The sequence below is a fragment of the Eurosta solidaginis genome, chromosome 5 (genome assembly GCF_040869045.1).
Source record: "Eurosta solidaginis isolate ZX-2024a chromosome 5, ASM4086904v1, whole genome shotgun sequence".
In the NCBI taxonomy this organism is placed as follows: Eukaryota; Metazoa; Arthropoda; class Insecta; order Diptera; family Tephritidae; genus Eurosta; species Eurosta solidaginis.
Window position 1 is genome coordinate 87505643 of NC_090323.1, and position 12643 is coordinate 87518285.

Consider the following 12643-nt stretch of genomic DNA (forward strand, 5'->3'; position numbering starts at 1 on the left):
TTAACTTCATCCAATGGCTCGGTTGTAGGGGAAATATCATATTCGAATGTCCCGCCGCGGTTTTTTCTCTGCACACACTTGGGCTTACTAAAAGCTGATAAGGGCTTATATTTTTTTAACTGGTGTTGCATTTCTCTCAATGCGCTGCCTTTTGTAGGGATTTTCTGTGGCAGATGGTGTTGTATCTGACGAAATTGCGATACCAATGACGTTGTCTTCTTCGATATGTCCATTTTGATGTATATAGTCTCCAGTAGATTTTTCAATCGCATCTAGCTCAAACGTTTCAACCCATTCCACTATATCTTCGCACTATTAAATAGATTATTTAATATTAAAACAAAAGAAAAGATACTGTGACGAATATTAGCGACAATAAGGGATACTATCATCTCTAAACCGATACTAAGCAGTCACTTGTATCTACATAAACAAACAAATCATTATGTCTACACATATGTACGTACACGCAGCGGAGAGAAACGCATCTATCTGTAGTTATAGCTAGTAATTTTATAGCTGGTAGTAAATTCTAGAAACGCCTAGAAGTATGCGAACGGGGAAATCGAAGAGTATAAAAGTGCGCCAGCTGAGGCATGGCAATCAGTTTGATTTAAGCATGCTATCTGTTGAGAAGCAGAAGTGTTATTGTGAAAGTAGTCTAATAACGACCATTTTGCATTACTGAATATTGGAGTTATTTATTCAATAGTTTAGTGCTTCGAACGTTAGCAGAAGGTTGCAAATAAGCGGAATTTCCCAAAATTCGTTACAATTTGTGTCAGTAGAGGAATTGTTGAATAAATTCCAAAGATTTGGAGTACAACAAAGACATGGCAAAGTATAGTGAATTGAAGATCCAGCAATTGAAGAAGGAGTTGGAGAGGCGTGGATTGAATACAACCGGCAATAAACTCGAACTTCAGGCATGACTACGAGAGACAATGGAACAGATGGAATTAACGTGGGAGGGTATGTCTTTCATCTTGCTGGCGACGAGACAACAACAAAAATTGAAGAGAAAAACGAAACACCGCAGACAATGGCGAACACAGACTTGAACACAATATTAGCTGCAATATCTGCACAAACTTCGACAGTAACATCCAAGATGGAAAAACAACTAAAATTCCAGGAGACAGGTATAACATCCAAGATGGAATCACTGGAAACACGTATAACATCCTATATGGAAGCGCAGGAGGCACGCATTTCAGAAATGTCGCTGCATATGTCATCCCAACTGGAAGAACAGAAGCATATATGGCATCACAACTGGAAGAGCAAAAGACATATATGACATCCCAACTGCAATCGCAGGAGACACGTATAACTACCAAATTGGAAGCACAGGAGGAGCGCTTATCATTGCAGGTGGCACAAATATCTTCGCAGTTAGAAGCGCAGGATGCAAAAATCGCCGAATTTTAGGCAGAAGTCGATGATTTGAAAGGTCGTATGGAAAAGCAGTTACAACTAAATCGCCCAGATGTTCCAGCGAGTAATCCAAAGGTAAAACACCATTTTTTGACGGCTCTGCTCCTTTCCAGGTATTCAAGCTTCGATTTGAGAAGACGTCAGCAGTGAACAACTGGAATACGGAAGATAAAGTTGCTGCAATGTTCGTGGTATCGAAAGGGCCTGCAGCTGAAGTCTTACAGACTATTCCAGAGTACGAGCGGAACAGTTATGAAGCATTGATGGCCGCTGTCGAGAGACGTTACGGAAGCGAGCATAGGAAAAAGATATACCAAATTGAGTAGCAAAACCGTTACCAAAAGGCGAATGAGACTTTGCAGGAATTTGCGTCGGATTTTGAAAGATTGGCTCATCTTGCTTATGCAGACGCACCCGTGGAATACACGGAAATGGTAAAGATTCAGAGTTTTATAAATGGCATACGGGACGTCGAAACGAAGCGAGCTGCATACGCAAACCCAAAGCAAACATTTGCTGAAGCGCTATCCCATGCACTGACTCAGGAAACTGCCTCACTTTTGAGTAAACCAGCATACAAGCCCATCGTGTGGAAGTGGAAAGAACAGAGTGGTTAGACGCAATTTTGTAAGCATTGAAGGAAACGCAGCAGAAGAATAATGATGCAGTCAAATGCTTTAAGTGTGGAAAGTCAGGGCATATTGCACGTTATTGCAGCACCAACCCTAATAGTTCCAACAATGTGGCTAGTCGTAAACGCAGAGCTGGAGGAAATGCGCAAATCTCCAAGTCCACTCAATAGCTAAAATAAATCGAGTCAGCCGCAAGGGGCGACAGCTGGCTCCCGCAATTGAATGCCTCATAATCTCTATCTCGCAAATTCGTAGAATGGCAAGCAATCTTACTGTCGGAGGACATGTGGATGGAAAGGAACGTTTACTGACTGTAGATACGGGTGCATCTCATTCCATCATTCGAGCGGATTTAGTCAACAAGAAGATAAGACCATTGCATAGAGCAAGATTGCGTACAGCCACTGGAGAAGACACCACGGTTCTAGGAGAAATAGCATGTGAAGTCGCAATTGGGAACGTCACGGTACTACACAATTTTATAATTGCAGAGATTGATGATGAAATTATAATTGGAGTGGACTTCTTAATCGACCAAGGCATCAAGATCGACATGCAAAGCAAGACGATGCGATATAAGAACATGGATGTACGACTAAATTTCGGCTACGAGAGAGGCTACAGCAGTAAACGAGTGCTGGTGGAAGAGAGTCAGCAAATACCACCATAATCAGAAGCAGTCCTCTGGGCAAAGGTTGATGGAGATTGTGGGACAAACAAATTGTGGGTTGTCGAAACAGCAAACAAATCAGCACCGAACATACCTGTAGGAAAAACCCTGGCTATGACAAAACAAAATGGACGTATTCCGGTAAGAATACTCAATGAGTTCAAGTCACCACTCAAACTGACCAAAGGAGCTATTTTGGGAAGATGCAGGGAAGCTGAAGTAGTTATTAACTGTGAACAGCTCCAGGAACAAGTTTCATCTAGTAATACTGATCTTTCAAATGACATCACGGCATGGACATAGGGACTAGAGGAAGCCTATCAGAGAGATGGCTCCAAACCAGGCCGCACCAACATTGTGAAATATCAAATTGACACTGGAGATGCGAGGCCGATCCGTCAAGCTCCTCGTAGTGTTCCACCGGCGAAGCGGGAAGTTGTGAGTCAAATCGTACAAGAAATGAGCGACAGTGGCGTCATCGAACCATCAGCTAGTCCATGGATCTCACCTGTGGTACTTGTGAAGAAGAAGGTTGGAAAAATTAGGTTTTGCGTGTACTATCGAAAGTTGAACGATGTTGCGAAAAAGGATAGTTACCCATTGCCAAGAATTGACGACACTCTGGGCTCGCTATCTGGTACGAAATGGTTTCCACACTGGACTTAAAAAGCGGCTACTGGCAAGTGGAAGTAAAGGAGGTCTTTGGCAATTTACAGTAATACCCTTTGGACTATGTAATGCACCAGCTACTTTTGAAAGACTAATGGATCAGGTACTGAAAGGACTACATTGGAAAGCATGCTTAGTGTACCTAGACGACATCGTCGTATTGGGAAAGAAATTCGAAGAACATCTGAAGAACTTGGAGGAGGTTTTCCAGAGAATAGTTGGTGCTGGTCTGAAACTTAGTCCCAAAAAGTGTTCTCTGTTCAAGAAGCAAGTTAATTACTTGGGTCATAAAGTAATGACGGAGGGCATCTGCACCGCGAATGAAAAGATAAAAGCAGTGAAGGATTGGCCAAGACCACAGAATCTGCATGAATTGAGAAGTTTCCGTGGGCTGTGCACATATTACCGGCGATTTGTACCAAATTTTGCCAGCGTAGCACATAGCCTCCACGAGCTAACAAGAAAAAATAAAGCTTTTGAATAGAAGGAGCAGGAAGTAACTTTCCAAACATTGAAAGAGCGTTTGTGCACTGCCCCAATGTTGGCATATCCGATTCCAGGAGCAACGTTTATTCTAGATACAGATGCGAGCGGATATGCTATAGGAGGCATTTTGTCACAACTAGTTGATGGACAGGAGAAGGTAGTTGCATATTACAGCCGTTCAATTGGAAAACCAGAGAGGAACTACTGGGTTATACGGAGCGAGCTATTGGAATTGCTAGAGTGCATTAAACATTTTCACAAATACCTCTACGGCCAGCGATTCCGCGTCAGGACAGATCACACAGCGTTGAAATGGCTTCTGCAGTTCCGTAATCCGAAAGGACAATTGGCACGGTGGATTGAGCTGCTACAAAACTATGACTTTTCCATTGATCGTCGGAAAGATAGTACCCATGGGAATGCCGATGCAATGTCACGAAGACCATGTAGTTTGGAATGCAAGCACTGTTCAAAAACCGAGGCTAAAGAAGACATTATAGATGTATGGGTAATGACTATAACATGTACGGATCAATGGGACAAGGAACAACTGAGGAAGTGTCAGCTAGAAGATACTGATCTCTCACATGTTATGCAAGGGCTCGAACGAAACGAAAGATCAAATAGAGAGGAGATGTCAGCAGAGAGTCCCATTGCAATGTCATATTGGGCACAGTGGAACAGTTTTGAATTGATATCCGGTTGCTTGCATCGAGTATGGGAGAGTGAGGACGGTCAATGCAAGAAGAAACTGATAGTTGTTCCCGAAAAGAGAATTCCTGACGTGCTCAGCGAGCTGCATAATGGTCCAAGGGGAGGTCATATTGGAATCACGAAGACGCTCGAGAGGATTAAACGGAAATTCTATTGGGTTGGTTGCCGCCAGTCAGTCACTGAGTGAATTGCGAACTGCGAGGTTTGCAGCAGAGCGAAAGGGCCCAAAACCCGAAGTCATGGCCAGATGAAGCAATATAACTCAGGTACGCCATTTGAAAGGATCGCTATGGATGTCGCAGTTCCATTGCCTACTAGCAACTGCGGAAACTATGTACTGGTGGTTATGGATTATTTGAGCAAATGGCCAGAGGTATACCCAATCCCAAATCAAGAAGCGGAAACAGTAGCAGAAGTGATTATAAACAATTGGGTTGCAAGGTATGGTGTACCAATTGACCAAGGCAGGAATTTCGAATCAGCTGTGTTCCCGGAAATGTGTAAATCATTGGGCATTCGAAAAACACGGACAACTGCATTGCATCCTCTGTCCGTTGGTATGGTGGAACGATTCAATAGAACATTGGCGGACCATTTAAGGAAATTAGTGTACAAGTTCCATAAGGAGTGGGATACCCGCATACCATTATTCTTGATGGTTTACCGATCAGCAGTGCATGAGACAACGGGCCAAACCCCTGCAAAAGTAATTTTTGGCAATGACCTTCGACTGCCAGCTGATTTGAAGTTTGGGATAGATGCCTATGCGGAGAGAAATGTCAAGAAATCCACTGGTGTTTTGGAAGAAGAGCTGGAGAGAAATACACGATCTGATAAGGCAACGAACAAAGATTATGAGTGACAAGATGAAAGCCAGATACGATAAAGCAATTAATTTCGAAGGTTTTCAGGAAGGAGATTTGGTGCTGTTATACAACCCACAATGGAAAAAAGGTTTGTCCCCGAAATCGCAGTATAACTGGGAAGGCCCATACAAAGTTGTAAAACGGATCAACGATGTAGTTTACCACATACAAACCATTGGTAAATCACGAACCAAAATGAAAGTGGTTCATTTGGAAAGGCTGGCGGCGTTTAGATCCGTAAATTTGTCTGATCGGGACGATCACACTTAGGTGGAGGGCAGTGTGAAGAAAATTATCGACACTAGGGGATACTATCATCTCTAAGCCTATACTAAGCAGTCACTTTTATCGACATAAACAATGCAATCAGAGGACTGCTTTGAGTACAAATAAAATGAGTGCACTTAGTCAAGTACAGACAAATACTATGAGTGATTAGCACATAAAATAGAAAATACATACGAGTGCCCCGCAACACATATGTCCCATACATATATGACATTGTTGAGTATAAACTGAAATCATAGTCGCTTTAAAGCCCCCATTACTGATACTTAGCATAGACTTGACTTGACTTGGCGTAAACTTGGCAACTTAGCCACGATTATACTCCACTTGGCGCATAAAATCTGGCATCATAATCAGCGTTGAAATTTATTTTTAAATAAATGTCAATTTGTATGAGAAAATGTCAAAATGAAATGGAAACAAACAAATGGCATCTCAAAATGTAAACGTCACTTAGAACTTACATAGAAAATCAAAATTCAACAGACTTCTAAGTCAAGTTAAGTTTTGAGTAATCAGTAACATGCAATGTTCATTTAACAGAACTGTAAGTGACAGTTCGCAAGCCAAGCCAAGTCTATGCTAAGTATCAGTAATGGAGCCTTAACTCAGTAGCACGTTGGTTTCGTGTGTAATACACTGTATACTTCGTTTATTATCGGTTTTTCTTTAGCGCTGTATTCAGTTTAGTTTCGTGTACATCGTTGTGTTGCTAGTGTTAGAAGACTGATATGACTATATTCATTTTATTGTACTGTTAATCATACTGATTCAAATTAGTGTTTTCGTATAACACAGTTGACTTTCTTGCTCAATAAGACAATTGAGTACTGAACTGCTTCGTCGCTTATGAGCGGTTATTCATTTTACGAAGCATGACTATGTAAATGTGTTTTAGTGGATATAAGTGATTGATATTCTTTGTTTGTGTACGCACTAATACTAATTTTTTGGTAAGTCCACTCATAACCTTAAAACCAGGCATGCTTAACCAACGAACCGATATCATTTCGTTACGATAATTAACGTTAATAAACGAAACAAAGTCATTTCGTTTCGTTTATTAACGTTAAGAACGTCAAATTAACGAAATGATTTTGTTTCGTTTTCTGCCATATCAAAACGAAATCAAATCGTTTATGTTGATTATTAATTGCAAACTATGCTGGCAAAGCTGATTGATGGCGGAGTCATTAAAGGTGAAAGCATTAGCCAAGCTGATTGCATTTTTTCTTATGAATTTTGACAGTACGAACATTTCTCAGAGTATTTTTGACATTACCACCAACGAATTACACAAACAAATTACATGGAGTTTGTGTGTGTATGTCCGCTCGCTGTTACCACCTTACGGCTTCACCATGGCTATAGTATTGCCAGCACAATTCAAACATATAGTATCACGTTTTTGTTAACGTTTTTAACGTTAACGAAAGCTTTTCGTTTCGGTTAAAAACGAGACACAATTTATCTTCATAATTTCTTTATCGATAATATTTGGAAGTGTTTTAGCGGAAACGGTGGAAATTTTTTGATAAACGATTAGTTTAACGTTAAGGTGCATCCCTGCTTAAAACATGAATAATTGCAGCTCACTGAACCCAATCATTATCTCTACACATATGTACGTACACGTAGCGGCGAGAAACGCAGAAACACATGCATATATCTTATTGAGATGCTCACAAAAGTAGGCAACCGTTTGTGCTAGTAATTTTATAGCTGGTAGTAAATTCAAGAAACGCCTAGAAGTATGCGAACGAGGAAATCGAGCTGAGGCATGGCAGTCAGTTTGATTTAAGCACGCTATCTGTTGAGAAGTAGAAGTGTTATTGTGAAAGTAGTCTAATAAAGACCATTTTGCGTTATTGAATATTGGAGTTATTTATTCAACAGTTTAGTGATTCGAACGTTATCAGAAGGTTGCAAATAAGCGGTATTTCTCAAAATTCGTTACAATACTTATTTGAATAATTCAAAGCTCCTCTGAGAAGTTGTAAGGGTTACACTTACTTCACGCATTGTTATTACATCATCATGAAAATCTTCTTCAACGGTATTTTCGTCAACTTTTTCCGGTGGTACAATTGTAACTGTAGCAATTTTAGTTTCACCTTCACTCCAGTCTTCTTCAATAATAGCCATCATATTAGCTTTAGTAAGAGCTCGACGACGAAGGGATCCAGCACACTGTTTTTCCATTATTTAATCACACAATTTACAACTTTCTAATTACAAGTTGCTTCGACTAAACAAGTTCACTGAACCGCACACTTATTCATACTAAATTTGAACACGTGCTTATAGTTATTCCGAATAAAATATTTCTACGCAATTGAAAAAACGTTAAATACATTTCAAACTGCAACCGAATTCAATTATACCAGGTTTTCATATTTTCTAATTCTCTTTAAATAAATAATTCGTTTTAAAACATGCTAAAATTAGTGAGTTTTTATTATGCTCTGTGAAAACATTGGGTGATGGTCAGAAAAAATAATTGTTCGTAATAATGTAGAAAACACTCCACACCAACATAAAACGTCATAATTTCGTATCTCACTTTTAAAGAAAACCCCAGGAAAAATTGCAAAAAAACAGTAAAAATTACTGTTCGATTATTCGAACAATGGGATGACATGGATTAATTCAAACTTAATACGGACTACTCAGCTTCTGCTGCCCTAATGTCTAGACGTTTCTTCTTCTAGAATCCTCTACCTGATCATCAGCCATACGCGCGTGTTTTTGTAGTGTCCCAACAAACACTGAAAACAAAAATCTCAAATGTTTGAGAAAAACCTTGATTCTCAGTTTGATATTCAACATTATTTATCATTTGAAACAACATATTTTCTCGACTTTTTCTCAAACGTCGATCTTCAACTTGAGAATAATTTGAGACATACTTGACAATTTTTTTTTTCTCAACTGTTTGAGAAAACATTAATTCTCAGTTTGATATTCAGCATTATTAATCATTCGAAACTAAATATTCTCCCAACTTTTTCTCAAACGTTGTTTTTCAACTTGAGAATGGTTTTAGATATGCTTTCATTTCATTCCATTCCTGAAATGTCAACATAGCAAAGATATCGAAATCTATCGAATCGGTGGATATTCGTCGATCTCTAATTTGCATAGTTTAGCTTGAAATGTAAACAAGCTATTTTATTGAGTGAAGTTGGACATAAAGTGAAAAAATAAGGAAGTATATATACATTTTGATAATATTAAGTGATATTTTACTACATTATGCATAAATCTAAACGAGTAAAGTGTAGTGAGGCAAATAATAAATTTGCTTACCGAAAGTGGCACAACAGTAGCACCGGGAATAATAGAAAGTTCAGGAGTAGGCGCCACCTTAGGCGAAGGCGCTTCTATTTCCAATAGTGTTATTTATGATCGAAGTGATTCAGAAAGTGTGGATTGCGACTATTCGGAATCTGACATTGATGCAGAAAGTGAAATGGGAAGTGTTATTCGAGAAGAGCTTGCTGTATGGGCCGTCCATTTTAATATTTCCGCTGATGCAACTAATGGTTTGTTAAGAATACTTCGGAAATATATTACTGGCATTCCTAAAGATGGCAGGACATTGAAATGTACTCCGAAGGTACCGCCAGTGGAAAAAATGGGGTCAGGAGAATATTTCCACTACGGTGGTGAAGATTCCCTTACAGATTTTTTAATGAGAAAATCGTTCATATCTTCTTAAATCCACCTCAACATAAATATTGACGGTCTTCCACTAGCAAAAAGTTCCAATTTGCAGGCATGGCCCATTTTAATAAACGTGAATGGGGACCCGGTTGTTATGGTCGTAGGTGCTTATTGCGGAAATAGCAAGCCACTGTGCCCAAATATATACTTGCAACGTTTTGTAGATGAAATGTTGCACTTAATGGAACAAGGTTTAGATTTCAATAGCAGGCATTATTCAATTCACTGTCGCTCTTTTGTTTGTGATGCTCCAGCAAGATCGTATATATTGGGTGTTAAGGGACATACGGGTTATTTTTGTTGCGTAAAGTGTACGCAGAAAGGGGATAGTAAAGGCCATAGAATGATTTTTCACCATGAAATGAATAGTAGTAGTAGAACAGACTCAGATTTCCGCCTAAGGTCTGATATAAATCATCACAGAATAATAGAACAAACCGCCATTGAGAAATTGCCAATTGATGTTGTAAAATCCTTCCCATATGACTACATGCATGTGGTATGCCTTGGTGTGATGAAAACTTTGCTTGTAGGTTGGGTTAAACAAAGAAATGAGCCGTATTCATTAAAATCTGCACAGATTGATGCATTAAATTCTAAAATATTATTTTTGAGTAATAAGGTACCTAGAGAGTTCGCTCGACGTCCACGTACCTTAAAGGAAATTGAAAGATTTAAGGCCACAGAATTGAGGCAATTTCTATTATATACTGGAGTTTTTTTACTTGCCGATATCTTAGACGCCGAACGGTACCACCATTTCTTGTTACTTAGTTTGGGTATTCGAATTTTACTTGATAAAAAATCATGTTTGGAAAATAATGAATGTGCGAAAATTCTTTTAAATGAATTCGTTAAAAATGTCTCTAGGCTTTATGATGATTCTTTTTTAACATTTAATTTTCATTGCCTTACTCATTTACACAGTGATGCATTAAACTTTGGCGATTTAGAATCTGTAAGAGCATTTAAATTTGAAAACTTTTTGTCTAAATTAAAACGAAAACGTGGAAAAAAAACCATATTGCTGCACAGATTTATAATCGTTTAGTAGAAGAAAGCTTGTTCTGTAATGAAAGTGTTACGGAAAAAATTGAAAAGGAAAAATTACGAAATGGGCCAGTAAACTCAATTAATATACAAATTTATTTTATTTATCCATAAAAAATCCTGACAACTTTTATAGCGCAAACAAAAAAATATTCAAGATAATAAGTATTATTTATGAAAATTTTGTTCCAATGGTAATATCTTTGGAGGTCAAAAATTTAAATGATCTTTTTATTACACCAATAAAGTCATCAAACTTTAATATTTATTGTTGCGCCACTTTAGACTTTTCCAGTGATCGATTTGAGCATTCTGTAGATGAAATATCAAAAAAAGTAATTTTATTTCATAACTTTGAAAATACCGAATTCGTATTTTTACCACTTGTTCACTCATAGATGGATTTTAACAGCACATTTTTGTCTACTGGAGATAACCAAGTTACCAAACAAGGTAAGGTTTTTGACTATTCATTGTTTATTTAAAATTGTTTATACTAATAGTCTATTACCGTTCATTTTTCAGATTTGGATAATTTGAATAGGAATATTGATGCCTTAGACAAGAAAATAGACGAATGGAGAACAAATTTATCAAAGGGTAATATTTGTTTATTTATTTATTAAAATTTTTTGAATTAGTGTGCGATATGTTCAACTTGAATACCTTTTATATTTTTAGTCAGGTTTTTCATATCATTTTCGAGTATGCAATTTTTAGTATAACTTTAGTATACAAAATTTAAATTTTGTCCTGACTTTGTATAGAAAAAATGGAATACTCGAAAATATTGTTAAAAATTTGATTGAACAGTTAAACAAATTTTGTAATGAAGAATACTGTCCTTACTCAAAATCAGCCAAACCGTGTATATATAATGATAATCCTCCTTGAAAGTACTTTAGTTGGTATACGACTTAAAATACCTTTCATTTGATACCCCTATTGGCATATCTTGCTTAATACTTATATAAAAAACCACATTGGTGGCAACAGCCCAGTAGACAATCTTCAAACGAGGCGTAGTTTCCATATATATAATTATTTCATGCAAATATTTTTCTAATATTCATACATATCTATAAATTCAATAATTTCAAAAAATCAATCAACACAAAAGTTGTTAAAGAGGGTATTGGAAGAAGTTAAATTAGGCGCAAGTTCTGCAACTGTAAAAAGGAAGAAGATTTTACCTTTTTCAGAAGTGCATGCATTTTCCGAATTTGAAGCAAAAATTCAAAGCTCTGAGAATAAATATAACGATTTGGTGAATATCCTAACAATTTAGTTATTCAATTAAAATGCAGCCATTTTATACATGTTTATTTTTTCCAGGTGGCCGAACTGCAGACCATCATCTGTGCAAGTACAACTAAATTCATAAAAATGGCTTGGCGCAAATAATAACTGACAATGTTGCGCAATCGTATTCCTGGCAAGGAACTAAAACGAAGACACCAGCTAGGGCGCTAAGTGTAACAGGATCACTGAAACGTAATTACGCGTATGATCATATGTTGTGGCTTTAGTTATTTTGTTTATTATATTTAGAAGCCTTTTGTCTCAAATTTCCTAATGTGGCCAACGACAGTGATTTTGAACGAGCGACAATCAACTTCTTCCAACACGCTAGTACTAGGCTAAATAAAAAGGTTGAATACGAAAAACAGAAGAATACCAGCTTGCAATAGATTATAATCTATATATAATAATTTTTAGATGCATTTTATTTATTTACTTATTTATTATTTAATGTTTCCTTTTTCTCAAAAACGCAGGATATTTCTGTTGTATTTTTGAACTACAAAAATTTTATTTGAATTTTTGTATTAAATTCTTTTCACTTCTTCAACTAAATTGAAAGAACATTTTTATGTGTAACCCGTAGGAGTTTTTCTAGCTATATGTATTTTTTGTAACCTTTTATGTAAATTTTTTTTTATTTATGTGAAATAATAGGCCTGTTCATTTACAAAAAAACTGTTACTGGAATTTACTAATTGTTGATGTTTTGTATGAGCAATGACAGAAATTCCTAACTTCCAGTAATAATTTTTTTGTAGATGAACACATCTAATATGTTAGGCTTGTATCTATGTCACTAA

General features: G+C 37.3%; 1 protein-coding gene and 1 pseudogene across 1 annotated transcript in view; both read left to right on the plus strand.

The window, feature by feature from the left end:
- Window positions 1-12643, plus strand: part of TfAP-2 (transcription factor AP-2) — an 859649-nt gene that overhangs the window by 450976 nt on the left and 396030 nt on the right. The window lies entirely within an intron of this gene.
- On the plus strand, window positions 8935-12067 carry LOC137252779 (uncharacterized; annotated as a pseudogene).